At 58.7% G+C, this 16,812-nt stretch overlaps 1 protein-coding gene across 1 annotated transcript in view; it reads left to right on the forward strand.

The window, feature by feature from the left end:
• Positions 1-16,812, forward strand: part of galnt14 (UDP-N-acetyl-alpha-D-galactosamine:polypeptide N-acetylgalactosaminyltransferase 14 (GalNAc-T14)) — a gene marked incomplete at its 5' end in the record, with an annotated part of 107,798 nt that overhangs the window by 80,039 nt on the left and 10,947 nt on the right. The window lies entirely within an intron of this gene.

Consider the following 16,812-nt stretch of genomic DNA (forward strand, 5'->3'; position numbering starts at 1 on the left):
ACACAGAGATTTCTCCCTCACACAGACACAGAATTCTCCCTCACACAGACACAGAGTACTCCCTCACACAGAATCCTCCCTCACACAGACACAGAGTCCTCCCTCACACAGAGGCCTCCCTCACACAGAGGCCTCCCTCACACAGAGTCCTCCCTCACACAGAGATTCCTCCCTCACACAGACACAGAATTCTCCCTCACACAGAATCCTCCCTCACACAGAGGCCTCCCTCACACAGAGGCCTCCCTCACACAGAGGCCTCCCTCACACAGAGATTCCTCCCTCACACAGACGCAGAATTCTCCCTCACACAAAATCCTCCCTCACACAGAATCCTCCCTCACACAGACACAGAATCCTCCCTCACACAGAGTCCTCCCTCACACACACAGCGAGCCCTCCCTTACACAGACAGAGGGTGCTCCCTCACACACATGGAGATCCCTCCCTCAGACAGAAGAGACCTCCCTCAGACAGACAGAGCCCTCCCTCAGACAGACAGAGTCCTCCCTCACACACACAGAGAGACCTCCCTCAGACAGACAGAGCCCTCCCTCAGACAGACAAAGGGTCCTCCCTCACACAGACAGAGAGCCCTCCCTCAGACAGACAGAGAGCCCTCCCTCAGACAGACAGAGAGCCCTCCCTCAGACAGACAGAGAGCCCTCCCTCAGACAGACAGAGAGCCCTCCCTCAGACAGACAGAGAGCCCTCCCTCAGACAGACAGAGAGCCCTCCCTCAGACAGACAGAGAGCCCTCCCTCAGACAGCCAGAGAGCCCTCCCTCAGACAGCCAGAGAGTCCTCCCTCAGACAGCCAGAGAGCCCTCCCTCAGACAGCCAGAGAGCCCTCCCTCAGACAGCCAGAGAGCCCTCCCTCAGACAGCCAGAGAACCCTCCCTCAGACAGCCAGAGAGCCCTCCCTCAGACAGCCAGAGAGCCCTCCCTCAGACAGACAGAGAGCCCTCCCTCAGACAGCCAGAGAGCCCTCCCTCAGACAGCCAGAGAGCCCTCCATCACACAGACAGAGAGCCATCCCTCACACAGAGTCCTCTCTCACACAGACAGAGAGCCCTCCCTCGGTCAGACAGAGAGCCCTCCCTCGGTCAGACAGAGAGCCCTCCCTCGGTCTGACAGAGAGCCCTCCCTCGGTCAGACAGAGTGCCCTCCATCGGTCAGACAGAGTGCCCTCCCTCGGTCAGACAGAGTGCCCTCCCTCGGACAGACACAGAGGCCTCCCTCGGACAGACACAGAGACCTCCCTCGGACAGACACAGAGGCCTCCCTCACACAGAGTCCACCCTCACACAGAGATTCCTCCCTCACACAGACACAGAATTCTCCCTCACACAGACACAGAGTACTCCCTCACACAGAATCCTCCCTCACACAGACACAGAATTCTCCCTCACACAGACACAGAGTACTCCCTCACACAGAATCCTCCCTCACACAGACACAGAGTCCTCCCTCACACAGAGTCCTCCCTCACACAGAGTCCTCCCTCACACAGAGGCCTCCCTCACACAGAGGCCTCCCTCACACAGAGGCCTCCCTCACACAGAGTCCTCCCTCACACAGAGATTCCTCCCTCAGAAAGACACAGAATTCTCCCTCACACAGAATCCTCCTTCACACAGAGGCCTCCCTCACACAGAGGCCTCCCTCACAAAGAGTCCTCCCTCACACAGAGTCCTCCCTCACACAGAGATGCCTCCCTCACACAGACACAGAATTCTCCCTCACACAGACACAGAGTCCTCCCTCACACAGAGTCTTCCCTCACACAGAGTCCTCCCTCACACAGAGGCCTCCCTCACACAGAGGCCTCCCTCACACAGAGGCCTCCCTCACACAGAGGCCTCCCTCACACAGAGTCCTCCCTCACACAGAGATTCCTCCCTCACACAGACACAGAATTCTCCCTCACACAGAATCCTCCCTCACACAGAGGCCTCCCTCACACAGAGTCCTCCCTCACACAGAGATTCCTCCCTCACACAGACACAGAATTCTCCCTCACACAGACACAGAGTCCTCCCTCACACAGAGTCTTCCCTGACACAGAGTCCTCCCTCACACAGAGGCCTCCCTCACACAGAGTCCTCCCTCACACAGAGTCCTCCCTCACACAGAGATTCCTCCCTCACACAGACAGAGATTCCTCCCTCACACAGACAGAGTCCTCCCTCACACTGGCTGAGAACCCTCCCTCACACAGACAGAGAGCCCTCCCTCAGACAGACAGAGAGCCCTCCCTCAGACAGACAGAGAGCCCTCCCTCAGACAGACAGAGAGCCCTCCCTCAGACAGAAAGAGAGCCCTCCCTCAGACAGACAGAGAGCCCTCCCTCAGACAGACAGAGAGCCCTCCCTCAGACAGACAGAGAGCCCTCCCTCAGACAGACAGAGAGCCCTCCCTCAGACAGACAGAGAGCCCTCCCTCACACAGACAGAGAGCCCTCCCTCACACAGACAGAGAGCCCTCCCTCAGACAGACAGAGAGCCCTCCCTCAGACAGACAGAGAGCCCTCCTTCACACAGACAGAGAGCCCTCCCTCAGACAGCCAGAGAGCCCTCCCTCAGACAGTCAGAGAGCCCTCCCTCAGACAGCCAGAGAGCCCTCCCTCAGACAGCCAGAGAGCCCTCCCTCAGACAGCCAGAGAAGCCTCCCTCAGACAGCCAGAGAGCCCTCCCTCAGACAGCCAGAGAGCCCTACCTCAGACAGCCAGAGAGCCCTCCCTCAGACAGCCAGAGAGCCCTCCCTCAGACAGCCAGAGAGCCCTCCCTCAGACAGCCAGAGAGCCCTCCCTCAGACAGCCAGAGAGCCCTCCCTCAGACAGCCAGAGAGCCCTCCCTCAGACAGCCAGAGAGCCCTCCATCACACAGACAGAGAGCCATCCCTCACACAGAGTCCTCTCTCACACAGACAGAGAGTCCTCCCTCAAATTGGCTGAGAACCATCCCTCAGACAGGCAGAGAGCCCTCCCTCACACAGAGCCCTCCCTCACACAGACACAGAGTCCTCCCTCACACTGGCTGAGAACCCTCCCTCAGACAGGCAGAGAGCCCTCCCTCACACAGGCAGAGAGACCTCCCTCAGACAGACAGAGAGACCTCCCTCAGACAGACAGAGAACCCTCCCTCAGACAGACAGAGAGCCCTCCCTCAGACAGACAGAGAGCCCTCCCTCAGACAGACAGAAAGCCCTCCCTCAGACAGACAGAGAGCCCTCCCTCAGTCAGACAGAGAGCCCTCCCTCGGTCTGACAGAGAGCCCTCCCTCGGTCAGACAGAGTGCCCTCCCTCGGTCAGACAGAGTGCCCTCCCTCGGTCAGACAGAGTGCCCTCCCTCGGTCAGACAGAGTGCCCTCCCTCGGTCAGACAGAGTGCCCTCCCTCGGTCAGACAGAGTGCCCTCCCTCGGTCAGACAGAGTGCCCTCCCTCGGTCAGACAGAGTGCCCTCCCTCGGACAGACACAGAGCCCTCCCTCGGACAGAAAGATATCCTCCCTCACACAGAGTCCTCCCTCACACAGAGAGACCTCCCTCACACTGTCCTCCCTCACACAGACAGAGAGTCCTCCCTCACACAGACAGAGAGCCCTCCCTCAGACAGACAGAGAGCCCTCCCTCACACAAACAGATAGCCATCCCTCACACAGAGATTCCTCCCTCACACAGACAGAGATTCCTCCCTCACACAGACAGAGTCCTCCCTCACACTGGCTGATAACCCTCCCTCAGACAGACAGAAAGCCCTCCATCAGACAGACAGAGAGACCTCCCTCAGACAGACAGAGAGCCCTCCCTCACGCAGGCAGAGAGCCCTCCCTCACACAGACAGAGAGCCCTCCCCCACACAGACAGAGAGCACTCCCCCACACAGGCTGAGAACCCTCCCTCAGACAGACAGAAAGCCCTCCCTCAGACAGACAGAGAGCCCTCCCTCAGACAGCCAGAGAGCCGTCCCTCAGACAGCCAGAGAACCCTCCCTCAGACAGCCAGAGAGCCCTCCCTCAGACAGACAGAGAGCCCTCCCTCAGACAGACAGAGAGCCCTCCCTCAGACAGCCAGAGAGCCCTCCCTCAGACAGCCAGAGAGCCCTCCCTCAGACAGCCAGAGAGCCCTCCCTCAGACAGCCAGAGAGCCCTCCCTCAGACAGCCAGAGAGCCCTCCATCACACAGACAGAGAGCCATCCCTCAGACAGCCAGAGAGCCCTCCATCACAGAGACAGAGAGCCATCCCTCACACAGAGTCCTCTCTCACACAGACAGAGAGTCCTCCCTCAAATTGGCTGAGAACCCTCCCTCAGACAGACAGAGAGCCCTCCATCACACAGGCAGAGATTCCTCCCTCACACAGAGAGTCCTCCCTCACACTGGCTGAGAACCATCCCTCAGACAGGCAGAGAGCCCTCCCTCACACAGAGCCCTCCCTCACACAGACACAGAGTCCTCCCTCACACTGGCTGAGAACCCTCCCTCAGACAGGCAGAGAGCCCTCCCTCACACAGGCAGAGAGACCTCTATCAGACAGACAGAGAGACCTCCCTCACACAGACACAGAATCCTCCCTCACACAAACAGAGAGCCCTCCCTCACACAGACAGAGAGCCCTCCCTCACACAGACAGAGAGCCCTCCCTCACACAGACACAGAGTCCTCCCTCACAGACACAGAGTCCTCCCTCACAGACACAGAGTCCTCCCTCCCTCAGACAGGCAGAGAGCCCTCCCTCAGACAGGCAGAGAGCCCTCCCTCAGACAGGCAGAGAGCCCTCCCTCAGACAGACAGAGAGCCCTCCCTCAGACAGACAGAGAGCCCTCCCTCAGACAGACAGAGAGCCCTCCATCAGACAGACAGAGAGCCCTCCCTCACACAGACAGAGATTCCTCCCTCACACAGAGAGCCCTCCCTCACACAGACAGAGTCCTCCCACACACAGACACAGAGTCCTCCCTCACAGACACAGAGTCCTCCCTCACAGACACAGAGTCCTCCCTCCCTCAGACAGGCAGAGAGCCCTCCCTCAGACAGGCAGAGAGCCCTCCCTCAGACAGGCAGAGAGCCCTCCCTCAGACAGGCAGAGAGCCCTCCCTCAGACAGACAGAGAGCCCTCCCTCAGACAGACAGAGAGCCCTCCCTCAGACAGACAGAGAGCCCTCCCTCACACAGACAGAGATTCCTCTCTCACACAGAATCCTCCCTCACACAGACACAGAATCCTCCCTCACACAGAGCCCTCCCTCGCACAGACACAGATTCCTCCCTCACACAGACAAAGAATGCTCCCTCACACAGACACAGAGTCCTCCCTCATACAGAATCCTCCCTCACACAGACACAGAGACCTCCCTCACACAGAATCCTCCCTCACACAGACACAGAGACCTCCCTCAAACAGAATCCTCCCTCACACAGAGACAGAGACCTCCCTCACACAGAATCATCCCTCACACAGACAGAGAGACCTCCCTCACACAGAGAGTCCTCCCTCACAGAGTCCTCCCTCACACAGAGTCCACCCTCAAACAGACACAGAATCCTCCCTCACACAGACACAGAGACCTCCCTCATACAGAATCCTCCCTCACACAGACACAGAGACCTTCCTCACAAAGAATCCTCCCTCACACAGACACAGAGACCTCCCTCACACAGAATCCTCCCTCACACAGACACAGAGACCTCCCTCACACAGAGAGACCTCCCTCACACAGAGTCCTCCCTCAAACAGACACAGAATCCTCCCTCACACAGAACCCTCCCTCACACAGAATCCTCCCTCACACAGACACAGAATCCTCCCTCACACAGACACAAAATCCCCCCTCACACAGAGAGACCTCCCTCACACAGAGAGACCTCCCTCACACAGAGAGACCTCCCTCACACAGAGAGATCTCCCTCACACAGAGAGACCTCCCTCACACAGAGAGACCTCCCTCACACAGAGATTCCTCCCTCACACAGACACAGAATCCTCCCTCACACAGAATCCTCCCTCACACAGACACAGAATCCTCCCTCAAACAGACACAGAATCCTCCCTCACACAGAGAGACCTCCCTCACACAGAGATTCCTCCCTCACACAGACACAATATCTTCCCTCACACAGAATCCTCCCTCACACAGAATCCTCCCTCACACAGACAGAGAATCCTCCCTCACACAGAATCCTCCCTCACACAGACACAGAATCCTCCCTCACACAGACACAGAATCCTCCCTCACACAGATAGACCTCCCTCACACAGAGAGACCTCCCTCACACAGAGAGACCTCCCTCACACAGAGATTCCTCCCTCACACAGACACAGAATCCTCCCTAACACAGAGAAACCTCCCTCACACAGAGAGAACTCCCTCACACAGAGAGACCTCCCTCACACAGAGAGACCTCCCTCACACAGAGATTCCTCCCTCACACAGACACAGAATTCTCCCTCACACAGAATCCTCCCTCACACAGAGGCCTCCCTCACACAGAGGCCTCCCTCACACAGAGTCCTCCCTCACACAGAGTCCTCCCTCACACAGAGATTCCTCCCTCACACAGACACAGAATTCTCCCTCACACAGAATCCTCCCTCACACAAGGTCCTCCCTCACACAGAGATTCCTCCCTCACACAGACACAGAATTCTCCCTCACACAGACACAGAGTACTCCCTCACACAGATTCCTCCCTCACACAGACACAGAGTCCTCCCTCACACAGAGTCCTCCCTCACACAGAGGCCTCCCTCACACAGAGGCCTCCCTCACACAGAGGCCTCCCTCACACAGAGTCCTCCCTCACACAGAGTCCTCCCTCACACAGAGATTCCTCCCTCACACAGACACAGAATTCTCCCTCACACAGAATCCTCCCTCACACAGAGGCCTCCCTCACACAGAGTCCTCCCTCACACAGAGTCCTCCCTCACACAGAGATTCCTCCCTCACACAGACACAGAATTCTCCCTCACACAGAATCCTCCCTCACACACACAGCGAGCCCTCCCTCACACAGACAGAGGGTGCACCCTCACACACAAGGAGATCCCTCCCTCAGACAGACAGAGCCCTCCCTCAGACAGACAGAGCCCTCCCTCAGACAGACAGAGTCCTCCCTCACACACACAGAGAGACCTCCCTCAGACAGACAGAGCCCTCCCTCAGACAGACAGAGGGTCCTCCCTCACACAGGCAGAGAGCCCACCCTCAGACAGACAGAGAGCCCTCCCTCAGACAGACAGAGAACCCTCCCTCAGACAGACAGAGAGCCCTCCCTCAGACAGACAGAGAGCCCTCCCTCAGACAGACAGAAAGCCCTCCCTCAGACAGACAGAGAGCCCTCCCTCAGTCAGACAGAGAGCCCTCCCTCAGTCTGACAGAGAGCCCTCCCTCGGTCAGACAGAGTGCCCTCCCTCGGTCAGACAGAGTGCCCTCCCTCGGTCAGACAGAGTGCCCTCCCTCGGTCAGACAGAGTGCCCTCCCTCGGTCAGACAGAGTGCCCTCCCTCGGTCAGACAGAGTGCCCTCCCTCGGACAGACACAGAGCCCTCCCTCGGACAGACACAGAGCCCTCCCTCGGACAGACACAGAGCACTCCCTCGGACAGACACAGAGGCCTCCCTCACACAGAGATTCCTCCCACACACAGACACAGAATTCTCCCTCACACAGACACAGAGTACTCCCTCACACAGAATCCTCCCTCACACAGACACAGAGTCCTCCCTCACACAGAGGCCTCCCTCACACAGAGGCCTCCCTCACACAGAGGCCTCCCTCACACAGAGTCCTCCCTCACACAGAGATTCCTCCCTCACACAGACACAGAATTCTCCCTCACACAGAATCCTCCCTCACACAGAGGCCTCCCTCACACAGAGGCCTCCCTCACACAGAGTCCTCCCTCACACAGAGTCCTCCCTCACACAGAGATTCCTCCCTCACACAGACACAGAATTCTCCCTCACACAGACACAGAGTACTCCCTCACACAGAATCCTCCCTCACACAGACACAGAGTCCTCCCTCACACAGAGTCTTCCCTCACACAGAGTCCTCCCTCACACAGAGGCCTCCCTCACACAGAGGCCTCCCTCACACAGAGGCCTCCCTCACACAGAGTCCTCCCTCACACAGAGATTCCTCCCTCACACAGACACAGAATTCTCCCTCACACAGAATCCTCCCTCACACAGAGGCCTCCCTCACACAGAGTCCTCCCTCACACAGAGTCCTCCCTCACACAGAGATTCCTCCCTCACACAGACACAGAATTCTTCCTCACACAGAATCCTCCCTCACACAGACACAGAATCCTCCCTCACACAGAGTCCTCCCTCACACACACAGCGAGCCCTCCCTCACACAGACAGAGGGTGCTCCCTCACACACACGGAGATCCCTCCCTCAGACAGACAGAGCCCTCCCTCAGACAGACAGAGCCCTCCCTCAGACAGACAGAGTCCTCCCTCACACACACAGAGAGACCTCCCTCAGACAGACAGAGCCCTCCCTCAGACAGACAGAGGGTACTCCCTCACACAGGCAGAGAGCCCACCCTCAGACAGACAGAGTCCTCCCTCAGACAGACAGAGGGTTCTCCCTCACACAGACAGAGAGCCCTCCTTCGAACAGACAGAGAGCCCTCCCTCGGATAGACAGAGAGTCCTACCTCAAACAGAGTACTCCCTCACACAGAGAGACACACCCTCACAAAGAGAGCCTCCCTCTGAAACTGAGTGCTCCCTCACACAGACACAGAGTCCTCCCTCACACTGGCTGAGAACCGTCCCTCACACAGACAGAGAGCCCTCCCTCACACAGACAGAGAGCCCTCCTTCGGACAGACAGAAAGCCCTGCCTCGGGCAGACAGAGATCTCCCTCACACAGAGTCCTCCCTCACACAGACAGAGAATCCTCCCTCACAGAGAGTCCTCCCTCACACAGAGTCCTCCCTCACACGGACAGAGAATCCTCCCTCACACAGAGTCCTCCCTCACACAGACAGAGAATCCTCCCTCACACAGACAGAGAGCCCTCCCTCACACAGATACAGTCCTCCCTCAAACAGACACAGAGCCCTCCCTCACACAGAAAGATATCCTCCCTCACACAGAGTCCTCCCTCACACAGAGACACCTCCTTCACACTGTCCTCCCTCACACAGACAGAGAGTCCTCCCTCACACAGACAGAGAGCCCTCCCTCACACAAACAGATAGCCATCCCTCACACAGAGATTCCTCCCTCACACAGACAGAGATTCCTCCCTCACACAGACAGAGTCCACCCTCACACTGGCTGAGAACCCTCCCTCAGACAGACAGAGAGCCCTCCCTCAGACAGGCAGAGAGCCCTCCCTCACGCAGGCAGAGAGCCCTCCCTCAGACAGACAGAGAGCCCTGCCTCACGCAGGCAGAGAGCCCTCCCTCAGACAGACAGAGAGCCCTCCCCCACACAGGCAGAGAGCCCTCCCCCACACAGGTGGAGAGCCCTCCCCCACACAGACAGAGAGCCCTCCCCCACACAGACAGAGAGCCCTCCCCCACACAGACAGAGAGCCCTCCCTCAGACAGGCAGAGAGCCCTCCCTCAGACAGGCAGAGAGCCCTCCCTCAGACAGGCAGAGAGCCCTCCCTCAGACAGGCAGAGAGCCCTCCCTCAGACAGGCAGAGAGCCCTCCCTCAGACAGGCAGAGAGCCCTCCCTCAGACAGGCAGAGAGCCCTCCCTCAGACAGGCAGAGAGCCCTCCCTCAGACAGACAGAGAGCCCTCCCTCAGACAGACAGAGAGCCCTCCCTCAGACAGACAGAGAGCCCTCCCTCAGACAGACAGAGAGCCCTCCCTCAGACAGACAGAGAGCCCTCCCTCAGACAGACAGAGAGCCCTCCCTCAGACAGACAGAGAGCCCTCCCTCAGACAGAGAGAGAGCCCTCCCTCAGACAGACAGAGAGCCCTCCCTCAGACAGACAGAGAGCCCTCCCTCAGACAGACAGAGGGCCCTCCCTCAGACAGACAGAGGGCCCTCCCTCAGACAGACAGAGGGCCCTCCCTCAGACAGACAGAGAGCCCTCCCTCAGACAGACAGAGAGCCCTCCCTCAGACAGACAGAGAGCCCTCCCTCAGACAGACAGAGAGCCCTCCTTCAGACAGACAGAGAGCCCTCCCTCAGACAGCCAGAGAGCCCTCCCTCAGACAGCCAGAGAGCCCTCCCTCAGACAGCCAGAGAGCCCTCCCTCAGACAGCCAGAGAGCCCACCATCAGACAGCCAGAGAGCCCTCCCTCAGACAGCCAGAGAGCCCTCCCTCAGACAGACAGAGAGCCCTCCCTCAGGCAGCCAGAGAGCCCTCCCTCAGACAGCCAGAGAGCCCTCCCTCAGACAGCCAGAGAGCCCTCCCTCAGACAGCCAGAGAGCCCTCCATCACATAGACAGAGAGCCATCCCTCACACAGAGTCCTCTCTCACACAGACAGAGAGACCTCCCTCAAATTGGCTCAGAACCCTCCCTCAGTCAGACAGAGAGCCCTCCCTCAGTCAGACAGAGAGCCCTCCCTCAGTCAGACAGAGAGCCCTCCCTCAGTCAGACAGAGTGCCCTCACTCGGTCAGACAGAGTGCCCTCCCTCGGTCAGACAGAGTGCCCTCCCTCGGTCAGACAGAGTGCCCTCCCTCGGACAGACACAGAGCCCTCCCTCGGACAGACACATAGCCCTCCCTCGGACAGACACAGAGGCCTCCCTCACACAGAGTCCTCCCTCACACAGAGATTTCTCCCTCACACAGACACAGAATTCTCCCTCACACAGACACAGAGTACTCCCTCACACAGAATCCTCCCTCACACAGACACAGAGTCCTCCCTCACACAGAGGCCTCCCTCACACAGAGGCCTCCCTCACACAGAGTCCTCCCTCACACAGAGATTCCTCCCTCACACAGACACAGAATTCTCCCTCACACAGAATCCTCCCTCACACAGAGGCCTCCCTCACACAGAGGCCTCCCTCACACAGAGGCCTCCCTCACACAGAGATTCCTCCCTCACACAGACGCAGAATTCTCCCTCACACAAAATCCTCCCTCACACAGAATCCTCCCTCACACAGACACAGAATCCTCCCTCACACAGAGTCCTCCCTCACACACACAGCGAGCCCTCCCTTACACAGACAGAGGGTGCTCCCTCACACACATGGAGATCCCTCCCTCAGACAGAAGAGACCTCCCTCAGACAGACAGAGCCCTCCCTCAGACAGACAGAGTCCTCCCTCACACACACAGAGAGACCTCCCTCAGACAGACAGAGCCCTCCCTCAGACAGACAAAGGGTCCTCCCTCACACAGACAGAGAGCCCTCCCTCAGACAGACAGAGAGCCCTCCCTCAGACAGACAGAGAGCCCTCCCTCAGACAGACAGAGAGCCCTCCCTCAGACAGACAGAGAGCCCTCCCTCAGACAGACAGAGAGCCCTCCCTCAGACAGACAGAGAGCCCTCCCTCAGACAGACAGAGAGCCCTCCCTCAGACAGCCAGAGAGCCCTCCCTCAGACAGCCAGAGAGTCCTCCCTCAGACAGCCAGAGAGCCCTCCCTCAGACAGCCAGAGAGCCCTCCCTCAGACAGCCAGAGAGCCCTCCCTCAGACAGCCAGAGAACCCTCCCTCAGACAGCCAGAGAGCCCTCCCTCAGACAGCCAGAGAGCCCTCCCTCAGACAGACAGAGAGCCCTCCCTCAGACAGCCAGAGAGCCCTCCCTCAGACAGCCAGAGAGCCCTCCATCACACAGACAGAGAGCCATCCCTCACACAGAGTCCTCTCTCACACAGACAGAGAGCCCTCCCTCGGTCAGACAGAGAGCCCTCCCTCGGTCAGACAGAGAGCCCTCCCTCGGTCTGACAGAGAGCCCTCCCTCGGTCAGACAGAGTGCCCTCCATCGGTCAGACAGAGTGCCCTCCCTCGGTCAGACAGAGTGCCCTCCCTCGGACAGACACAGAGGCCTCCCTCGGACAGACACAGAGACCTCCCTCGGACAGACACAGAGGCCTCCCTCACACAGAGTCCACCCTCACACAGAGATTCCTCCCTCACACAGACACAGAATTCTCCCTCACACAGACACAGAGTACTCCCTCACACAGAATCCTCCCTCACACAGACACAGAATTCTCCCTCACACAGACACAGAGTACTCCCTCACACAGAATCCTCCCTCACACAGACACAGAGTCCTCCCTCACACAGAGTCCTCCCTCACACAGAGTCCTCCCTCACACAGAGGCCTCCCTCACACAGAGGCCTCCCTCACACAGAGGCCTCCCTCACACAGAGTCCTCCCTCACACAGAGATTCCTCCCTCAGAAAGACACAGAATTCTCCCTCACACAGAATCCTCCTTCACACAGAGGCCTCCCTCACACAGAGGCCTCCCTCACAAAGAGTCCTCCCTCACACAGAGTCCTCCCTCACACAGAGATGCCTCCCTCACACAGACACAGAATTCTCCCTCACACAGACACAGAGTCCTCCCTCACACAGAGTCTTCCCTCACACAGAGTCCTCCCTCACACAGAGGCCTCCCTCACACAGAGGCCTCCCTCACACAGAGGCCTCCCTCACACAGAGGCCTCCCTCACACAGAGTCCTCCCTCACACAGAGATTCCTCCCTCACACAGACACAGAATTCTCCCTCACACAGAATCCTCCCTCACACAGAGGCCTCCCTCACACAGAGTCCTCCCTCACACAGAGATTCCTCCCTCACACAGACACAGAATTCTCCCTCACACAGACACAGAGTCCTCCCTCACACAGAGTCTTCCCTGACACAGAGTCCTCCCTCACACAGAGGCCTCCCTCACACAGAGTCCTCCCTCACACAGAGTCCTCCCTCACACAGAGATTCCTCCCTCACACAGACAGAGATTCCTCCCTCACACAGACAGAGTCCTCCCTCACACTGGCTGAGAACCCTCCCTCACACAGACAGAGAGCCCTCCCTCAGACAGACAGAGAGCCCTCCCTCAGACAGACAGAGAGCCCTCCCTCAGACAGACAGAGAGCCCTCCCTCAGACAGAAAGAGAGCCCTCCCTCAGACAGACAGAGAGCCCTCCCTCAGACAGACAGAGAGCCCTCCCTCAGACAGACAGAGAGCCCTCCCTCAGACAGACAGAGAGCCCTCCCTCAGACAGACAGAGAGCCCTCCCTCACACAGACAGAGAGCCCTCCCTCACACAGACAGAGAGCCCTCCCTCAGACAGACAGAGAGCCCTCCCTCAGACAGACAGAGAGCCCTCCTTCACACAGACAGAGAGCCCTCCCTCAGACAGCCAGAGAGCCCTCCCTCAGACAGTCAGAGAGCCCTCCCTCAGACAGCCAGAGAGCCCTCCCTCAGACAGCCAGAGAGCCCTCCCTCAGACAGCCAGAGAAGCCTCCCTCAGACAGCCAGAGAGCCCTCCCTCAGACAGCCAGAGAGCCCTACCTCAGACAGCCAGAGAGCCCTCCCTCAGACAGCCAGAGAGCCCTCCCTCAGACAGCCAGAGAGCCCTCCCTCAGACAGCCAGAGAGCCCTCCCTCAGACAGCCAGAGAGCCCTCCCTCAGACAGCCAGAGAGCCCTCCCTCAGACAGCCAGAGAGCCCTCCATCACACAGACAGAGAGCCATCCCTCACACAGAGTCCTCTCTCACACAGACAGAGAGTCCTCCCTCAAATTGGCTGAGAACCATCCCTCAGACAGGCAGAGAGCCCTCCCTCACACAGAGCCCTCCCTCACACAGACACAGAGTCCTCCCTCACACTGGCTGAGAACCCTCCCTCAGACAGGCAGAGAGCCCTCCCTCACACAGGCAGAGAGACCTCCCTCAGACAGACAGAGAGACCTCCCTCAGACAGACAGAGAACCCTCCCTCAGACAGACAGAGAGCCCTCCCTCAGACAGACAGAGAGCCCTCCCTCAGACAGACAGAAAGCCCTCCCTCAGACAGACAGAGAGCCCTCCCTCAGTCAGACAGAGAGCCCTCCCTCGGTCTGACAGAGAGCCCTCCCTCGGTCAGACAGAGTGCCCTCCCTCGGTCAGACAGAGTGCCCTCCCTCGGTCAGACAGAGTGCCCTCCCTCGGTCAGACAGAGTGCCCTCCCTCGGTCAGACAGAGTGCCCTCCCTCGGTCAGACAGAGTGCCCTCCCTCGGTCAGACAGAGTGCCCTCCCTCGGTCAGACAGAGTGCCCTCCCTCGGACAGACACAGAGCCCTCCCTCGGACAGACACAGAGCCCTCCCTCGGACAGACACAGAGGCCTCCCTCACACAGAGTCCTCCCTCACACAGAGTCCTCCCTCACACAGAGATTCCTCCCTCACACAGAAACAGAATTCTCCCTCACACAGAATCCTCCCTCACACAGAGGCCTCCCTCACACAGAGGCCTCCCTCACACAGAGTCCTCCCTCACACAGAGTCCTCCCTCACACAGAGATTCCTCCCTCACACAGACACAGAATTCTCCCTCACACAGAATCCTCCCTCACACAGAGTCCTCCCTCACACAGAGATTCCTCCCTCACACAGACACAGAATTCTCCCTCACACAGACACAGAGTACTCCCTCACACAGATTCCTCCCTCACACATACACAGAGTCCTCCCTCACACAGAGTCTTCCCTCACACAGAGTCCTCCCTCACACAGAGGCCTCCCTCACACAGAGGCCTCCCTCACACAGAGGCCTCCTTCACACAGAGGCCTCCCTCACACAGAGGCCTCCCTCACACATAGGCCTCCCTCACACAGAGTCCTCCCTCACACAGAGATTCCTCCCTCACACAGACACAGAATTCTCCCTCACACAGAATCCTCCCTCACACAGAGGCCTCCCTCACACAGAGTCCTCCCTCACACAGAGTCCTCCCTCACACAGAGATTCCTCCCTCACACAGACACAGAATTCTCCCTCACACAGAATCCTCCCTCACACACAGCGAGCCCTCCCTCACACAGACAGAGGGTGCACCCTCACACACAAGGAGATCCCTCCCTCAGACAGACAGAGCCCTCCCTCAGACAGACAGAGAACCCTCCCTCAGACAGACAGAGAGCCCTCCCTCAGACAGACAGAGAGCCCTCCCTCAGACAGACAGAAAGCCCTCCCTCAGACAGACAGAGAGCCCTCCCTCAGTCAGACAGAGAGCCCTCCCTCAGTCTGACAGAGAGCCCTCCCTCGGTCAGACAGAGTGCCCTCCCTCGGTCAGACAGAGTGCCCTCCCTCGGTCAGACAGAGTGCCCTCCCTCGGTCAGACAGAGTGCCCTCCCTCGGTCAGACAGAGTGCCCTCCCTCGGTCAGACAGAGTGCCCTCCCTCGGTCAGACAGAGTGCCCTCCCTCGGACAGACACAGAGCCCTCCCTCGTACAGACACAGAGCCCTCCCTCGGACAGACACAGAGGCCTCCCTCACACAGAGTCCTCCCTCACACAGAGATTCCTCCCACACACAGACACAGAATTCTCCCTCACACAGACACAGAGTACTCCCTCACACAGAATCCTCCCTCACACAGACACAGAGTCCTCCCTCACACAGAGGCCTCCCTCACACAGAGGCCTCCCTCACACAGAGGCCTCCCTCACACAGAGTCCTCCCTCACACAGAGATTCCTCCCTCACACAGACACAGAATTCTCCCTCACACAGAATCCTCCCTCACACAGAGGCCTCCCTCACACAGAGGCCTCCCTCACACAGAGGCCTCCCTCACACAGAGTCCTCCCTCACACAGAGATTCCTCCCTCACACAGACACAGAATTCTCCCTCACACAGAATCCTCCCTCACACAGAGGCCTCCCTCACACAGAGTCCTCCCTCACACAGAGTCCTCCCTCACACAGAGTCCTCCCTCACACAGAGATTCCTCCCTCACACAGACACAGAATTCTTCCTCACACAGAATCCTCCCTCACACAGACACAGAATTCTCCCTCACACAGAATCCTCCCTCACACACACAGCGAGCCCTCCCTCACACAGACAGAGGGTGCTCCCTCACACACACGGAGATCCCTCCCTCAGACAGACAGAGCCCTCCCTCAGACAGACAGAGCCCTCCCTCAGACAGACAGAGTCCTCCCTCACACACACAGAGAGACCTCCCTCAGACAGACAGAGCCCTCCCTCAGACAGACAGAGGGTCCTCCCTCACACAGGCAGAGAGCCCACCCTCAGACAGACAGAGTCCTCCCTCAGACAGACAGAGGGTCCTCCCTCACACAGACAGAGAGCCCTCCTTCGAACAGACAGAGAGCCCTCCCTCGGATAGACAGAGAGTCCTACCTCAAACAGAGTACTCCCTCACACAGAGAGACACACCCTCACAAAGAGAGCCTCCTTCTGACACTGAGTGCTCCCTCACACAGACACAGAGTCCTCCCTCACACTGGCTGAGAACCGTCCCTCACACAGACAGAGAGCCCTCCCTCACACAGACAGAGAGCCCTCCCTCACACAGACAGAGAGCCCTCCCTCGGACAGACAGAAAGCCCTGCCTCGGGCAGACAGAGACCTCCCTCACACAGAGTCCTCCCTCACACAGACAGAGAATCCTCCCTCACAGAGAGTCCTCCCTCACACAGAGTCCTCCCTCACATGGACAGAGAATCCTCCCTCACACAGAGTCCTCCCTCACACAGACAGAGAATCCTCCCTCACACAGATTTCTCCCTCACACAGATACAGTCCTCCCTCAAACAGACACAGAGCCCTCCCTCACACAGAAAGATATCCTCCCTCACACAGAGTCCTCCCTCACACAGAGAGACCTCCCTCACACTGTCCTCCC

This window comes from Cetorhinus maximus, chromosome 5 (assembly GCF_964194155.1).
Source record: "Cetorhinus maximus chromosome 5, sCetMax3.hap1.1, whole genome shotgun sequence".
Classification (NCBI taxonomy): domain Eukaryota; kingdom Metazoa; phylum Chordata; class Chondrichthyes; order Lamniformes; family Cetorhinidae; genus Cetorhinus; species Cetorhinus maximus.